The sequence below is a fragment of the Arachis hypogaea genome, chromosome 13, assembly GCF_003086295.3.
Source record: "Arachis hypogaea cultivar Tifrunner chromosome 13, arahy.Tifrunner.gnm2.J5K5, whole genome shotgun sequence".
Lineage (NCBI taxonomy): Eukaryota > Viridiplantae > Streptophyta > Magnoliopsida > Fabales > Fabaceae > Arachis > Arachis hypogaea.
Window position 1 is genome coordinate 83,287,724 of NC_092048.1, and position 11,990 is coordinate 83,299,713.

The following is an 11,990-nucleotide window of genomic DNA, read 5'->3' on the forward strand; positions in this document are numbered from 1 at the left end:
CACCCATTCTCTTTAATTTCTGCAATTTACTTTTATGATCATCTTTCCAAATCCCCATTTAACATTCTGCAATTTACTTTCTGCCATTTACATTCAGCTCTTTATTTCCAGTATATACATTTTCTGCTATTTACTTTCCCACCATTTAATTTCCTGCAACTCTCACATTAAATTCTGCTTAGCTCAACTAGAACATTCCTCTAATTAAAGTTGATTGACCAATCAATCCCTGTGGGATTCGACCTCACTCTATTGTGAGTTTTTACTTAACGACAATTCGGTATACTTGCCGAGAGAAATTTGTTGAGAGACAAGTTTCCGTACATCAAGTTTATGACGCCGTTGCCCGGGATTGATTTTGTATCAACAATGATTAAATTGGTGGATAACTAGATTGAGCATTTTTTTTACTTTGTTTGATTTCATTTGAGTAATTCACTTTCAGTTTAGCTGTTTTCCATTTTTTCCTTACCCTTGTCTTAGTTGTTTACAGTTGAGTTCACTAACCCACTAACGTTTTGATATATTGCATCACTCACACTAACAGCATTTCTAACAAGAATACTCTCTGCATCTACCCCTTCTTGCTTTTGCCTTGTTGGTTGTATGACAGGTAGAAGAAGTGGGGCTTCAACTTCTTTTGATTCTGAACCTGAGAGGACCTTCCTTAGATTAAGGAGGGAAGCAACAGGAAAGAGAGTAGTTGGTATGGAGGAAGAAGATGAGTATTTTGAACTAGACATGGATGAGAATATGGAGAACCATCATGAAGAAAAAGCTCATGACCATGGCAGAGAAGGCCCTGTGCATCATGCTGGGAAAGAGAGAAGAGTTCTGGGATCTTACATCAATCCAAACCCAGGAAACTGTGGAAGTAGCATCCAAAAGCCAACCATTGATGCCAATAACTTTGACCTTAAACCACAGCTCATCACCCTTGTTCAGAACAACTGTTCGTTTGGAGGAGGTGTCCAAGAAGACCCCAATCAACATCTAACCACCTTCCTGAGGATATGCGATACTGTGAAGTCTAATGGTGTTCTTCCTGACACCTATAGACTGCTCATATTCCCCTTCTCAATTAAGGACAAGGCATCTAAATGGCTGGAATCCTTCCCGAAGGAAAGCTTAACAACCTGGGAAGATGTAGTGAACAAATTCTTGGCAAGATTCTATCCTCCTCAAAGAATCAACAGGTTGAGAGCTGAGGTCCAAACTTTCAGGCAACAAGATGGTGAGACTCTATATGAAGCATGGGAGAGGTTTAAGGATCTGACAAGAAGGTGCCCATATATGTTCAATGAATGGGTACATCTACACATTTTTTATGAAGGCCTTTCTTATGAATCAAAGAATGCGGTAGACCACTCATCCGGGGGATCTCTGAGCAAGAAGAAAACCATTGAAGAAGCCATAGATGTCATTGAGACTATAGCCGAGAATGACTACTTCTATGCCTCTGAAAGGGGCAACACTAGAGGAGTAATGGAGCTAAACAACGTGGATGCACTGCTGGCCCAGAACAAGCTGATTACCAAGCAGCTGGCTGACCTTACCAAGAAGATGGATAGGAACCAAGTAGCAGCAATCACCACCTCATCAGCAACTCAAGAAGGAGTGAATGCAGAGGCAGAGGGTGATCAGGAGCAAGCCAACTACATTGGAAACTCACCCAGGCAGGCACATGATCCATACTCCAAGACTTACAATCCTAGTTGGAGGAACCACCCAAACTTTGGGTGGGAAAACCAACAAGACCAAGGCCAAGATCAGAGACGTCACAACCCCAACAATAATGCAGCTCACCAACATTCCACACAGAGATCATATCAGCACCTACCTAACAACACACCTCAACATCCATACCAAAGCTTGAATGGCCCTTCTCATCACTCCGACTCTAACTCACCATCATCCGAGGACAGACTCTCAAGCATTGAGACTTTACTTGAAGGCATATGCAAAGAGATTCAAGATAACATGGTGTTCAAAGAAGAGGTGTGAGCTAATCTCAAAAACCAGGGAGACATCATTCAGAGGCTAGAATTTTAAGTGGGATACCTCTCTGAGAAGATTCTCAAACCCACTGACAGCTTCCCAAGTGACACAAAGAAAAACCCGAGAGGTGAAGCAAAGAAAGTAAGATGGGAAGACTACAAGATGGTCACTACAAGTGATAAAGGGACTGAGGAAAATCCGAACAAACCATTAGAACAACCTGGAGACACATCAGCAGAGAAACAGGAAGAGGATCACCAAGAAACCAAAATTACACAAAAGGAGCTGCTGAGGCTCTATGCTCCTTTTCCCCAAAGACTCAAGGGTGGTGTAGAAAAGAGAATATACTCAAAGTTCTTTGACATATTTGCATCTCTCCATGTGAACATACCATTCATCAAGGCTCTTCAACAAATGCCTCATACATTAAGTATATGAAAGAGTTGCTGACCAGGAAAAGCTCACTCAAGGGAGGGTAAACAATAGTGATGAATAAGGAGTGCAGTGCTCTCATTCAGCCAGAGTTGCCTACAAAGAGGAAGGACCCAATGAGTTTTCACATCCCCTGTGCCATAGGAGAAACAATGTTTGACAAAGGACTCTGTGACCTGGGAGCAAGCGTCAACTTAATGCCTTTATCCCTTATAAAGAAGCTGCAGATCAATGAGCTAATGCCCACAGACGTAGTCATCAGGCTGGCTGATAAAACTCAAAAACAAGCAGTTGGAGTGGTTGAAAACGTGTTGGTAAAGGTTGGGAACTACTTCCTTCCTACAGACTCTGTCATATTGGAAATGGAAGATAGTCACGTCCACCCAATCATATTGGGAAGACCGTTCCTAGCTACAGCCAGAGCACTCATAGATGTGGAGCGAGGAGAGCTAATATTGAGGTTACATGACGTACAACTCCCATTCAATGTCTTCAAACCCTCACAAGAAGCAGATCATGAAAGCAAGGAACCAAGGAAAGAGCATGACAAAGCACTAGTGGAAGAAACAAGCATTGAAGCACAGGGAATTCCTTTGGTTGATGAACAAGATAATCAGCAGCTGTCACAGCTCAAGTAAAAACAGGAGGAACCTAAACCACTAGAGTCATACGAGACCAGCAACAAAACTACCTTGAAAGAAGAGGTCATTGGTGCACGAAATTGTGATGTCCAGGCTCAAACTATTCCTGGCAACGTGAGCAACTTGGTGCTCTGATCTCAATACATAATTGTCACAACTTCGATACAACTAACCAGCAAGTGCACTGGGTCGTCCAAGTAATACCTTACGTGAGTAAGGGTCGAATCCCACAGAGATTGTTGGTATGAAGCAAGCTATGGTCACCTTGTAAATATCAGTCAGGCAGATATAAAGTGATAATGGTGTTTTCGAATATTATATAATAAAATAAGGATAGAGATACTTATGTAAATCATTGGTAGGAATTTCAGATAAGCGAATGGAGATGCTTTTTGTTCCTCTGAACCTCTGCTTTCCTGCTATCTTCATCCAATCAGTCTTACTCCTTTCCATGGCTGGCTTTATGCAAGGGCATCACCGTTGTCAGTGGCTACATCCCCTCCTCTCAGTGAATAATATGCTCACGCACCCTGTCACGGCACGGCTATTCATCTGTCGGTTCTCGATCATGCTGGAATAGGATTCACCCTCCTTTTGCGTCTGTCACTAACGCCCAACAATCGCGAGTTTGAAGCTCGTCACAGTCATTCAATCATTGAATCCTACTCGGAATACCACAGACAAGGTTTAGACTTTCCGGATTCTCTTGAATGTCGCCATCATTCTAGCTTACGCCACGAAGATTCTGGTTAGGAGATCTAAGAGATATTCATTCTAGCTTATTTCATGTAGAACAGAAGTGTTTGTCAGGCACGCGTTCATAAGGGAGAAGGATGATGAGCGTCACACATAATCATCACCTTCATCACGTTCTTGGGTGCGAATGGATAAATCCAGGGTTTACATGAGTGAGTAATTGATGCATAAATCCACTTCCTGGGCCCACTTGGTGTGTGTTTGGGCTGAGCCTGAGTGTTGCACGTGCAGAGGCCATTTGTGGAGTTGAACGCCAGTTTCTGTGCCAGTTTGGGCGTTCAGCTCTGGTTTTGGATCCTTTTCCGGCGCTGGACGCCAGATTTGGGTAGAAGGCTGGCGTTGAACGCCAGTTTACGTCGTCTATTCTTGGCCAAAGTATGGACTATTATATATTGCTGGAAAGCCCTGGATTTCTACTTTCCAACGCAATTGGAAGCGAGCCATTTCGAGTTCTGTAGCTCCAGAAAATCCACTTTGAGTGCAGGGAGGTCAGAATCCAACAGCATCAGCAGTCCTTCTTCAACCTCTGAATCTGATTTCAGCTCAAGTCCCTCAATTTCAGCCAGAAAATACCTGAAATCACAGAAAAACACACAAACTCATAGTAAAGTCCAGAAATGTGAATTTAACATAAAAACTAATGAAAACATCCCTAAAAGTAACTAGATCCTACTAAAAACATACTAAAAACAGTGTCAAAAAGCGTATAAATTATCCGCTCATCACAACACCAAACTTAAATTGTTGCTTGTCCCCAAGCAACTGAAAATCAAATAGGATAAAAAGAAGAGAATATACTATAAATTCCAAACTATCAATGAAACAGAGCTTCAATCATATGAGCGGGACTTATAGCTTTTTTTGCCTCTTGAATAGTTTTGGCATCTCACTCTATCCATTGAGGTTCAGAATGATTGGCATCTATAGGAACTTCAGATTTTGAATAGTGTCATTGACTCTCCTAGTTCAGTATGATGATTCTTGAACACAGCTTCTTTATGAGTCTTGGCCGTGGCCCTAAGCACTTTGTTTTCCAGTATTACCACCGGATACATAAATGCCACAGACACATAATTGGGTGAACCTTTTCAGATTGTGACTCAGCTTTGCTAGAGTCCCCAATTAGAGGTGTCCAGGGTTCTTAAGCACACTCTTTTGTTGCTTTGGACCTTGACTTTAACCGCTCAGTCTCAAGTTTTCACTTGACACCTACACGCCACAAGCACATGGTTAGGGACAGCTTGGTTTAGCCGCTTAGACCAGGATTTTATTCCTTTAGGCCCTCCTATCCACTGATGCTCAAAGCCTTGGGATCCTTTTTATTTGCCCTTGCCTTTTGGTTTTAAGGGTTATTGGCTTTTTCTGCTTGCTTTTTCTTTTTCTTTCTATTTTTTTTTCCATTATTTTTTTTTTCGCCTCTTTTTTTTTTCTTTTTTTTTTTTCTGCAAGCTTTGTTCTTTGCTGCTTTTTCTTGCTTCAAGAATCATTTTTATGGTTTTTCAGATTATCAAATAACATGTCTCCTAGTCATCATTCTTTCAAGAGCCAATATATTTAACATTCTTAAACAACAACTTCAAAAGACATATGCACTGTTCAAGCATTCATTCAGAAAACAAGAAGCATTATCACCACATCAATATAATTAAGCTAAGTTCAAGGATAAATTCGAAACTCATGTACTTCTTGTTCTTTTGAATTAAAACATTTTTCATTTAAGAGAGGTGATGGATTCATAGGACATTCATAACTTTAAGACAAAGTTACTAACTACTAACGATCATGTAATGAAGACACAAACACAGATAAGTACATAACATAGAAAACGAAAAACAGAAGAAATAAGAACAAGGAATGAATCCACCTTAGTGATGGTGGCGTTTCCTTCTTGAGGAACCAATGATGTCCTTGAGCTCTTCTATGTCTCTTCCTTGTCTTTGTTGCTCCTCCCTCATTGCTTTTTGATCTTCTCTTATTTCATGAAGCATGATGGAGTGCTCTTGATGTTCCACCCTTAGTTGTCCCATATTGGAACTTAATTCTTCTAGGGAGGTGTTGATTTGCTCCCAATAGTTTTGTGGAGGAAAGTGCATTTGAGGCATTTCCGGAATCTCATGGTGATGAGCTTCTTGCGCTTCTTGAGCTCCATGACTGGGCTCTCTTGCTTGCTCCATCTTTTTCTTAGTGATGGGCTTGTCCTCTTTGATGAGGATATCTCCCTCTATGTCAATCCCAGCTGAATTGCATAGGTGGCAAATGAGGTGAGGAAAGGCTAACCTTGCCATGGTGGAGGACTTGTCAGCCACCTTGTAGAGTTCTTGAGGTATAATCTCATGAACTTCCACCTCTTCTCCAATCATGCTGCTATGGATCATGATGGCCCGGTCTATAGTAACTTCAGACCGGTTGCTAGTGGGAATGATTGAGCATTGAATAAACTCCAACCATCCTCTAGCTATAGGCTTGAGGTCCAATTTTCTTAGTTGAACCGGCTTGCCTTTGGAGTCAATCTTCCATTGAGCTCCTTCTACACATATGTCCATAAGGACTTGGTCCAACCTTTGATCAAAGTTGACTCTCCTTGTGTAGGGGCGTGCGTTCTCTTCCATGTATGGCAAGTTGAACACCAACCTCACATTCTCCGGGCTAAAATCTAAGTATTTCCCCCGAACCATTGTAACATAGTTCTTTGGATCCGGGTTCTTACTTTGATCATGGTTCTTGGTAATCCATGCATTGGCATAGAACTCTTGAACCATTAGGATGCCGACTTGTTGGATGGGATTTGTTAGAACTTCCCAACCTCTTCTTTGAATTTCATGTCGGATCTCCGGATACTCATTTCTTTTGAGTTTAAAAGGGACCTCAGGGATCACCTTCTTCTTGGCCACAACATCATAGAAGTGGTCTTGATGGGCTTTGGAGATGAACCTTTCTATCTCCCATGACTCGGATGTGGAAGCTTTTATCTTCCCTTTCCCTCTTCTAGAGGATTCTCCGGTCTTAGATGCCATCAATGGTAATGGAAAAACAAAAAAGCTATGCTTTTACCACACCAAACTTAGAATATTGCTCGCCCTCGAGCAATAAACAAAAGAATAGAAGAAGAAGAAGAAGAAATATGGAGAGGGAGAAGGAGATGTGGTTTCGGCCAAGAGGAGTGTAGAGGGGTGTGTTATGTGAATTTGGTGAAGAATGGAGGTCTTTATATAGGGTAGGGAGGTGGGGTATTGGTTCGGCCATATGGGTGGGTTTGGGTGGGAAATTGGTTTTGAATTTTGAAGGTAGGTGGAGTTTATGAGGTAGGTTTATTGGGAAGAGTGGGTGGATGTGAGTGGTGAAGGTTTAGTGGGGAAGAGAGATTGAGGTGATTGGTGAGGGGTTTTTAGGGAAGAGTGTTTATGGGGTTGTGTGAAAGAGAGTGGTGAGAAGAAGTGAGTGGAGGTAGGTGGGGATCCTGTGGGGTCCACAGATCCTGAGTGGATCCTGTGGGTCCACAGATCCTGAGTAGATCCTGTGGGGTCCACAGATCCTGAGGTGTTCAAGGATTTACATCCCTGCACCCATTAGGCATGTAAAAATGCCTTTGTACCCAACTCTGGGCGTTCAGCGCCAGGTTGGTGGCCATTTTGGGCGTTCAACGCCCATTTGTGTGCCATTTCTGGCGTTGAACGCCAGAACCATGCCTGTTCTGGCGTTCAGCGCCCAGAAGCTGCCCATTTTGGGCGTTCAGCGCCAGAACCATGCTCTGTTCTGGCGCTGAACGCCAGACAGATGCTCCTCCAGGGTGTGATTTTTCTTCTGTTGTTTTTGATTCCGTTTTCAATTTTTATATTTATTTTGTGACTCCACATGATCATGAACCTAAGAAAACATGAAAAACAATAAAAATAAGAATTAGATAAACATTGGGTTGCCTCCCAACAAGCGCTTCTTTAATGTCAATAGCTTGACAGTGGGCTCTCATGGAGCCTCACAGATGTGCAGAGCTTTGTTGAGACTCTCCAACACCAAACTTAGAGTTTGACTGTGGGGGCTCTGGTTGACTCTGCTTGGAGAGAAGCTTTTTCTGCTTCCTCTCCATGGTTGCAGAGGGAGATCCTTGAGTTTTAAACACAAGGGAGTTCTCATTCCATTGAAGGAATATTTCACCTCTGTCAACATCAATCACAGCTCTTGCTGTGGCCAGGAAAGGTCTTCCCAGGATGATGGATTCATCCTCTTCCTTTCCAGTATCCAGGACTATGAAATCAGTAGGTATGTAAAGGCCCTCAACCTTTACTAATACATCTTCTACTTGTCCATAAGCCTATTTTCTTGAGCTGTCTGCCATCTCCAGTGAGATTTTAGCAGCTTGCACCCCATAGATTCCCAGTTTCTCTATTACAGAGAGGGGCACGAGGTTTATCCCTGAACCAAGGTCACACAGAGCTTTAAAGATCATGGTGCCTATGGTGCAGGGTATTATGAACTTTCCAGGATCCTGTCTCTTCTGAGGCAATGTCAGTTGATCCAGATCACTTAGTTCATTGATGAACAAGGGAGGTTCAACTTCCCAAGTATCAATGCCAAATAATTTGGCATTCAGCTTCATGATTGCACCAAGAAACTTGGCAGTTTGCTCTTCAGTAACATCCTCATTTTCTTCAGAAGAGGAATACTCATCAGAGCTCATGAAGGGCATAAGGAGGTTCAATGGGATCTCTATGGTCTCTAAATGGGCCCCAGAGTCCTTTGGTTCCTCAGAGGGAAGCTCCTTATTGACCACTGGACGTCCCAGGGGGTCTTCCTCCTTGGGATTCACGTCCTCTCCTCTCCTCACAGGTTCGGCCATGGCGCTTATGTCAATGGCCTTGCACTCTCCTTTTGGGTTCTCTTCTGTATTGCTTGGGAGAGTACTAGGAGGGATTTCAGTGATCCTTTTACTTAGCTGGCCCACTTGTGCTTCCAGATTTCTAATGGAAGACGTTGTTTCATTCATGAAACTTACAGTGGCCTTAGATAGATCAGAGACTAGATTTGCTAAATTAGAAGCATTTTGTTCAGAGTTCTCTGTCTGTTGCTGAGTTGATGATGGAAAAGGCTTGCTATTGCTAAACCTGTTTTTTCCACCATTATTAAAGCCTTCTTGGGGCTTTTGATCCTTCCATGAGAAATTTGGATAATTTCTCCATGTTGAGTTATAGGTGTTTCCATAAGGTTCACCTAAGTAATTTACCTCTGCTATTGTAGGGTTCTCAGGATCATAAGCTTCTTCTTCAGGAGAAGCCTCTTGAGTACTGTTGGATGCAGCTTGCATTCCATGCAGAGTCTGAGAGATCATATTGACTTGCTGAGTCAATATTTTATTCTGAGCCAATATGGCATTCAGAGTATCAACTTCAAGAACTCCCTTCTTCATAGGCGTCCCATTGCTCACAGGATTCCTTTCAGAAGTGTACATGAACTGGTTATTAGCAACCATGTCAATGAGTTCTTGAGCTTCTGCAGGCGTTTTCTTTAGGTGAATGGATCCACCTGTAGAAGTGTCCAGTGACATCTTTGATAGCTCAGATAAACCATCATAGAATATATCCAGGATGGTCCATTCTGAAAGCATGTCAGAAGGATACTTTTTGGTCAACTGTTTGTATCTTTCCCAAGCTTCATAGAAGGATTCACCTTCTTTCTGTCTGAAGGTTTGAACATCAGCTCTAAGTTTGCTCAGCTTTTGAGGAGGAAAGTACTTGGCTAAGAAAGCCGTGACCAGCTTATCCCAAGAGTTCAGGCTGTCTTTGGGTTGAGAATCCAACCATAATCTAGCTCTGTCTCTTACAGCAAAAGGGAAAAGCATGAGCCTGTAGACTTCAGGATCTACTCCATTAGTCTTAACAGTATCACATATCTGCAAGAATTCAATTAAGAACTGAAAGGGATCTTCAGATGGAAGTCCATGAAACTTGCAGTTCTGCTGCATCAGAGAAACTAATTGAGGTTTCAACTCAAAGTTGTTTACTCCAATGGCAGGAATGGAGATGCTTCTTCCATGTAAATTGGAATTAGGTGCAGTAAAGTCACCAAGCATCTTCCTTACATTATTATTATTTTCGGCTGCCATCTCCTTTTCCTGTTCGAAAATTTCTGAAAGGTTATCTCTGGATTGTTGTATTTTAGCTTCTCTTAATTTTCTCTTCAGAGTCCTTTCAGGTTCTGGATATGCTTCCACAAGAGTGTTCTTATCCTTGCTCCTGCTCATATGACAAAGAAGAAGGCACAGAAAAGTAATAATAATAATGGAGATCCTTTATACCACAGTATAGGGATCCCTTTGTAAGTGGAAGAAAAGGGGGAGATAAAGAATGTAATATAATGGAAGAAACACAACTGTGAGGATGGAAGAGAGGTGAGATGAGATGTTAGGATATGAATGAATAAATAGAATGAGATGGGGGAGGGAATTTTCGAAAATTTTTGAAAAGGAGTTAGTGATTTTTGAAAATGGTTTTTGAAAATTGTTAGTATTTTTTTTTTTCAAAAATTTTTGAAATTAAAAATAAAAAATAAAAATAATTAGTTAATTAAAAAGATATTTTTGAAAAAGAGGGAAGATATTTTCGAAAATTAGAGAGAGAGAGAGTTAGTTAGGTAGTTTTGAAAAAGTTAAGAAACAAACAAAAAGTTAGTTAGTTAGTTGAAACAAATTTTGAAAAGATAAGAAGTTAGGAAGTTAGAAAAGATATTTTGAAAAGATATTTTTTTTTTTTGAAAAAGATAAGATAAGAAGATATTTTTGAAAAGATATGATAGAAATTAGTTTTTGAAAAAGATTTAATTTTTAAAATCACAATTAATGACTTGATTCATAAGAAATCACAAGATATGATTCTAGAACTTAAAGTTTGAATCTTTCTTAACAAGCAAGTAACAAACTTCAAATTTTTGAATCAAAACATTAATTGATTATGTTATTTTCGAAAATTTGGTATAAAAATAAGAAAAAAATTTTTGAAAAAAATTTTTGGAATTTTCGAAAATAACTAAGAATTTTGAAAAAGATTTGATTTTTGAAAAAGATTTTGAAAAAGATAAGATTTTCAAATTGAAAATTTGATTTGACTCATGAGAAACAATTTGATTTTTAAAAATTTTTGAAAAAGTCAACTCAATTTTCGAATTTGATGAGAGAAAAAGGGAAAGATTTTTTTTTTTTTATTTTTAAATTTTTATGATGAGAGACAAAAACACTAAAAAGATGCAATGCATGAAATTTTTTAGATCAAAACAATGAATGCATGCAAGAATGCTATGAATGTCAAGATGAACACCAAGAACACTATGAAATTCATGATGAACATCAAGAACATAATTTTTGAAAAATTTTTTAATGCAAAGAAGACATGCAAGACACCAAACTTAGAATTCTTTAATGCTTAGGCACTAAGAATTCAAAAATGCATATGATAAACATGAAAAGACACAAAACAAAAAATCATCAAGATCAAACAAGAAGACTTACCAAGAACAACTTGAAGATCATGAAGAACACTATGAATGCATGATATTTTCGAAAAAATGCAAGATGCATATGCAAGTGACACCAAACTTATGATATGACTCAAGACTCAAATAAGAAACACAAAATTTTTTTATTTTTATGATTTTCTAATTTTTTTGGATTTTTTTCGAAAAGTTATTAAAAAGGGAAAATAAGGATTCCAAAATTTTTAATATGAATTCCAGGAATCTTGCATTCTTAGTCTAAAGCTTCAGTCCAGGAATTAGACATGGCTCACTAGCCAGCCAAGCTTTCAATGAAAGCTCCGGTCCAAAACACTAGACATGGCCAATGGCCAGCCAAGCTTCAGCATGTAATTCAGACATGACACGCCTGACATACCCTACAGTCGTGTAAGAGCTGATGGTTGGAAGCCTCAGTCCAAAAGAATTTAGACATGGCTTTACAGCCAGCCAGGCTTCACATGCTTCATGAAACACTAGAATTCATTCTTAAAAATTTTGAATAAATTTTTGAAAACATTTTTATTTTTTTCGAAAACAAAAGAGAAATTTTTTTGAAAATATTTTTGAAAGATTTTTGAAAAGAAAACGAAAAGAAAGTTACCCAATCTGAGCAACAAGATGAACCGTCAGTTGTCCAAACTCAAACAATCCCCGGCAACGGCG

General features: G+C 40.0%; 2 non-coding genes across 2 annotated transcripts; one reads left to right on the forward strand and one right to left on the reverse strand.

The window, feature by feature from the left end:
* Nucleotides 1-1,194: 1,194 nt before the first annotated feature.
* On the reverse strand, nucleotides 1,195-1,298 carry LOC112739073 (small nucleolar RNA R71). The gene has a single exon (XR_003170012.1). It is a non-coding gene; the product is annotated as a small nucleolar RNA R71 (small nucleolar RNA).
* An 8,122-nt stretch (nucleotides 1,299-9,420) lies between these two features.
* LOC112739176 (small nucleolar RNA R71) lies at nucleotides 9,421-9,528 on the forward strand. Its single transcript, XR_003170113.1, has one exon. It is a non-coding gene; the product is annotated as a small nucleolar RNA R71 (small nucleolar RNA).
* The last annotated feature ends 2,462 nt before the right edge of the window (nucleotides 9,529-11,990 follow it).